Consider the following 6,500-nt stretch of genomic DNA (forward strand, 5'->3'; position numbering starts at 1 on the left):
ATGGGAGTGGATTTATTTCAATGTACGTGGAAATTGACAGCAAGAAGAAGAAAAACAAAGTACTTTACTGTTCAAGGTAAGCTACTTCTGATTATGCTCTGTCTCTCTCTTAAATAAAGATGTGTATATATAAGTCAGAAATATATTTTATATATTCAGATGTGGAAGTAAAGCGTTTCAATGCACTTAAAACGGTGTGGGGTCGTAGCAAAAAGAAATTTCGTAGCAAAAACGGTGTGGGGTTTGGGGCAAGTTCTTTCATATGATACTTTCAATAGCTCCGGAAATGGATACATCTTCGAAGGTGATCAATGCGAGTTTGGTGTTAATGTCATAGTTTCTCCACCCCCTACCAATTGGGAAATCCTTTCTTTTGATGATAAAATTCCTCATCCCAAGTATTTATGGACTGTCGAGAAGTTTTCTGAGTTAAAATTCCTCATCCCAAGTATTTATGGACTGTCGAGAAGTTCACGTATCAAACTCTTTTTCAATGGGAGGAATGGAATGGCAAGTATATCCAGCGACATTTTTGACTATTATACAGAAGACAGTCTATTTCCCCCTCCTAAGTATCATATAGCACAATATTTCCACCGAACTATGACCTAATGTTAGATCTCCCCGAATTTAAAGTTATAAACCTATTTTTCCTTTAATTGAAAAATGTAAATTTATTTAGAGAAAATGACTAGGATAACACTAAAACTTTTTTTGTCACAAGTATAGCCTCTAAAAGTAAAAATGACCAAAATAACACTTAATGTTTTATCAAAAGAGATAAATATACACTTATACCCAATGGTAAATTAATTTAGACATTAGGGTTTACAGTTAAGGGGTGGGGTTTACGGTTTAGGGATTAGAGTTTAGGGGTGGGGTTTAGGGTTTAGGATTTATGATTTATGGTTTAGGGTTTAGAGTTTAGGGTTTAGGGTTTAGAGTTGGGAAATGGGGTTTTGGGATAAGATTTCAAATTTTGAAAAATAAAAAAAATTATTTTTTTCAAAAGATAAAATGCTATTTTGGTCATTTTAGTTTTTAATGCTATTTTTGTGAGATAAACTTAGAAATGTGCTATTTTGGAGATTTACCCATTTATTTATCCCTAAATCTAGGCCTGGGCAAAATAACCGGAACCGAAGAACCGAACCGAAACCGAACCGAAATACCCGAAACCGGAACCGGACCAATACCCTCAAATACCCGAACGGTTCCTATATTTTTATATCCGAAATAACCGAACCGAACCGGAACCGAACCGAGAACCGAACAGGTACCCGAATATATAAAAATATTAATTATATATACATATAACATCATTAAATATATATTTTAAATTTAAAATTCTATTAAAAGTATCTGAAAATAGTTTATGATAACTAAATTATTATAAAGTATCCAAACTACCCGAAAGTATCCGAAAGTATCCGGATAGTTTTATCCGAAATATCCAATATAATCCAAAATATCCAAATTTTTTACGTAAATCATCTTAATTATTTGATATTTTACCCTAAATAACCGATATTTTATCCAAATTATCCGAACTACCCGAACTATCCGAATCCGAACCGGATCCAAATGAGAACCGAACCTTTTCCGGATATTTTTCGGTTCCTACATTTACTATCCGAACCGAACCGAACCCGAAACTATCCGAACCGAACCGAACCGAAAATAGGTCAAGTACTAAATGGATCCTCTAGCCCCTATCCAAACTACCCGAAACCCGAAATATCCGAACCGAACCGAACCGATACCCGAAATGTCCAGGCCTACCTAAATCAATGGTTCTAAATTTAATTGCAACCATGATTTTAGTTGGTTTATTGTTAACCAAATCATTTTTAACCAGCTAAACAAAACAAAATTCAATTTAAAATAAAAACCCGACCCAGTCAGACCCGGTTTCTTTCTTACTCTTCACCCGACTCACATTATTTGTTTCTTTTCTAATTCGTCTTCTTCATCGACCTGCTGAATGTGTCAATCAGCAACTAGAAGTAACCGTAAAAAAATGTTCAGATTTCAACATAGAAAATCTAAAATTCGTGAGCTTTGTTTGTTACATCGATCTCAGATTCCGAGGAAGTCGATAACTTATCCGCCCATTTTCTCAGATTATTTCAAGAAAAAAAGAAAAGAGTGACCAAAAGTTTCAACCTGATCGTGGATTGGAGGATTGAGATCAGTGGAGAAGAGAAAGTAGTTGAAACTTTGACTGATATATATATATATTATATACAGAGAGTTACATGAATTATTGAGAGCAATCACAGAGTGATTAAGGGATTGAGCAATCGATACTGACTTTGACATAGATACGTTTGATATATTTGACTGTTTTTTATTGCTCTGGGTAATTCGATGAAGAAGAAGAAAGAAGAAGATAAAAAACGAGTCGGGTGAAGAAGAAGAAAGAAACTGGGTTGGATTATTTACGGGTATGGGTATGGGTTTATTTAAAATTTGATTTTATATTGGTTTAACTGGTTAAAAATGATTTGGTTAACAATAAACCAACTAAAATCATGGTTTATGTGCAATTAAATTTAGAACCATTGATTTAGGGATAAATAAGTTTACATTCAAGGAAAAATATGTTTATAACTTTAAATTCGGGGAGATCTAGCACTAAATCATAGTTCGGTGGAGATATAGTGCTATATGATATTTATGAGGGGAAATAGATCGTCATGATACTTACAAGTTTACAATCATTAATGTTCTTTAGGGTTCTAAAGCTCTATCCAAAGGGATTCTCTAGAGCCGATGGCAAATGGTTATCCGTTTTTCTCTCTTTAGCTGACAGTCATGCACCGAAAGCAGATGAGAAGATTTTCATGCAAGGACATGTGCGACTTCTTGACCCACTTGGATCTAATCACTACTGGGCACGACAATGTATTTTCTTAAACACAGTTACTTTTTCTTAAATAACAGTTCACAGTTGTTATTGTCTTGATAAGTACTGACATTCATTTGGTGTTTGCCTTTCTCTAGTAACAATGTTTCCCTTTCTCTAGTAACCATGTTTCCTTTATTATTTTCTTGCAGTGTATGACTGGCACATTGAATCAAACACCGGTTGGGGTTGGGATCAGTTCTTGTCTTTAGATGAACTTCAGAAGGTTTACTTGGATAAGAAGATGCGTTGAATATTGAGATCGAATTTGAAGTTGTTTCGGCTACCAAATATTTCCCCATTATTTAAGCTCTCTAGATTATTAACATTCTTCTACCATGACTACTTGAATATCAAAGTTTCTTCTTGAAGCTTTCTTTTTATTTATCATTTAGTTTTCTAATTTACATAATTTGTTTTCATAGGGTTATCTTTTAATTAGCAAAAATAACTATCGTTTTCTACATATGCAAATGTTAATTTAATAATTAAGACGAAACTAGTGGGAAAGTTTATAGGCGCTTAAAAATCTACAGATTATCTAAATGTTGAGAAAAAATCTTTTATACATTGTTCGTTTGTAATACTCAGCAGCATCATCATACTATAATCTTGCAAGACACGTACTGCTAACCATAAATTAGAGATGAACCAGAGCTTACTTAGGCTTTTTTTAGCTTTTTTGATTTTATGAGACATTTCCAATGCTACCCTTATATATTTTTTCCATTAAAATGATGCAAATTTAAAATAAGTTTGAGTTTTGGTCAAATGGTTCCCTTCATTTTTAACTCAAAAGAAATTATTTTAAGTATAATTTTTAAATACTTCTTATTAAATTATAATAATGCTTTTTATTTTAAAAGCTTATCCAACAATAATTTTATTTTAAACAAATCTTTATTATATACATACATTTATTTTTTAATAGAATATATAATGATTTATATAAATTTATAATTGTGTTAATGAAAGTATTAGTAATTTTATTAAAGTATAAAACACCTATATTTAATATGTTGAGATATAAACAAAGTACGTAAAAGGTTAAAAATCAATTTGTAAAAAAAGTTTGAAGATCCATTAATGGGCTAAAAGAATTTGTTAACCGGGGGCCCCATTAAAGTAAGGTCCGGCTAGCTAACTTTCATACTTCAGAGTACAATGGATACACCTTTGGCATGGGAGCTTTCGTCACAGCTAGCTTACTCGGTTTTCTTCTCAGAAAAACGATTCACGATAGGTATGTGCTCACTTGGCTTCTCTTTTTGGATATCGAATAAGCTTGCTCTGTCTTTAAAACTGAAACAATGTTGAAACTACGCAGGACAAGCGTTGTAACTCAAAGGCAGTGCCAGTGGCTGGTCCCTGCTGGTAAGGGACGTCCAATGCAAGGACGAGCTGAGTTCCTTAGCCGTCCTGGAGGAGGTGGACTGTGGAACAGTGCTAGGACTGTACCTTCATCTACCGGCTCTCCTTCTAACGGTATGATTTTTAATATGCTTTTTACATTGTTTGCCTTAAAACAAAATAATTAATAATTTTTTTGGTGTGGCATAACCGCAGGTTTGAGGAATGCGATGTCACGGTCTTCATTTAACCGGAGAATACCGATTGAGAGGAAGGATTACTATTCTACATACCACAGAACGCTGAACCGGAAGAGCTGTCAAAGGAAGAGTATGAAGAGGTGACACGAGAGACGACGAGGGAAGCAATGGCGGGACTCGCTGCTTCTCCAGGATTCAGTGATCGGTTGATTGAGCATGCTGACAGAATCAATTTGCTTCCCGATGAAAGTTATGATGACGAGATGGGTAGTGAATCAGACTCAACCGGTGAACAATCCTGTGCAGGTTTTATCTGGTAGAGAGTCGAGGCAACAATTCCTAAACTAGTTGCAGGACACGTGTCGTTTAGTGCTTACCATTAACTTGGCAGGGATGAGAACGTAGTCAGGCTTTGTTTCAGAGTTTAGCGGATAGTTAGGAGTTATAATTAATCTTTGTACGCAGCTTAGGTGACTTGTTCGTGTAGTCATGAAATTTGGTATTTTAGTTTCTACCTTAGTTTAGCTAGGTGTTTTCCTACACCATGTGCAGCTATAAAATTTTAAATTTAAATTGTATTTAAAAATAAAAATTTGTTAATATTTTAGATTTTATTATTTTTAAACCAATATTTTAATATAAATACTAAATACTAATTTAATTAAACATAGAATTAAGACAAAATAAATAATTTGATTTATTTAAAACTAGATTTAAGTTATTTTTAAAATTATAATTTAGATAGATTTTCATTTATTTATTTTGGTTAAAATATATTAAATTAACTTGTGTATAGTAAAATTGATATAAAATTTTTATAATTATCAAAATATAAAACTAAAAAGAATTTTTAAAATTTTGTAGATATCAATAAACAAATGACACTACAATTAAAAATTTATTTTTTTAAAAAAGATTGTATAAAATTTTAAAAATATTGTTTAATAATAAAAAAAATTATGATTATAAAATATATTTAAATAATATTTCAAAATTTTAAAAATATTTTATATTTTTTTTATCGTACTTTCATATTAAGTGTCACTTTATCATTTTTTTCTTGTTACAAAAAGAGTGTCATTTTAGAATTTCAATGCAACTTTTAGCTTAAAATTAATTACAAATGCATTGATTTTATAAATAATTTCATTTATCTCAAATACTAAGAACTTTAATGCATTCAATCATTTTTTTTTAATTTATGTGAAAAATATCAAAGTGACATTGTTTATGTAAAGGACAAAGTATTATTTAATGACATATTTGAATAGATTTATTTTAATAATGATTTATGAGTTATTACCATATTATCGAAAAAACTAAAACTACTTACATGCTAGGTGATTTTCTGTGCTCATGCACCGATATAAATATTTTATAAAGTAAATATACTATAATAATTGACTATTATTTACTTTTAATTTTAAATTAATTTATAATTTGTATGCATAGTTTATATTAATAATATTATGTTACTTTAATTAGACATATTTTTAGATATGTTATATTTTGTTAGTTTTGTTGTTTTTACATTCGATTTAGTTATTATTTTGATATATTAGATTGCATTTATTTCTCTGAATTTAACTTATATTTTTCTATTTTAAATATATTAAAACTATGACTAATTTCTTATTTGCATTTACATTGGTTGTTGTCTTAGATATGTAAATATTGTGGAAAGTTATGTATAACTTAAGATATATTTTGTTTATATTGAAATAAAAAATAAACTATTGTCCTATTCCAAACTACCTAAATTAATATAACGATAATATTCGACAGTCTCATTTGTATATATAAATTTTACAAAACAACTAAATTGTAACAATTTGTTAATATTTTCTTTTCATTTGTTAATATGTTTTGCGTCATCCTATAGTTTACATTTATAAAATAAATTATTCTTATACAATTATATATTATTATTGCAGTTAAATCTATGATTTTAGATATAAGTTGGATTAGTCGAGTCACTCATGTTGTAAGCATATTGAGTTACATATATTCTTTCAAATTCAAACTGAAGTATAATTATTTTT

General features: G+C 30.3%; 1 pseudogene; it reads left to right on the plus strand.

The window, feature by feature from the left end:
* LOC106448536 lies at nt 1-3,276 on the plus strand (annotated as a pseudogene).
* Nucleotides 3,277-6,500: the final 3,224 nt, after the last annotated feature.

The sequence above is a fragment of the Brassica napus genome, chromosome C6 (assembly GCF_020379485.1).
Source record: "Brassica napus cultivar Da-Ae chromosome C6, Da-Ae, whole genome shotgun sequence".
Taxonomy (NCBI): Eukaryota; Viridiplantae; Streptophyta; class Magnoliopsida; order Brassicales; family Brassicaceae; genus Brassica; species Brassica napus.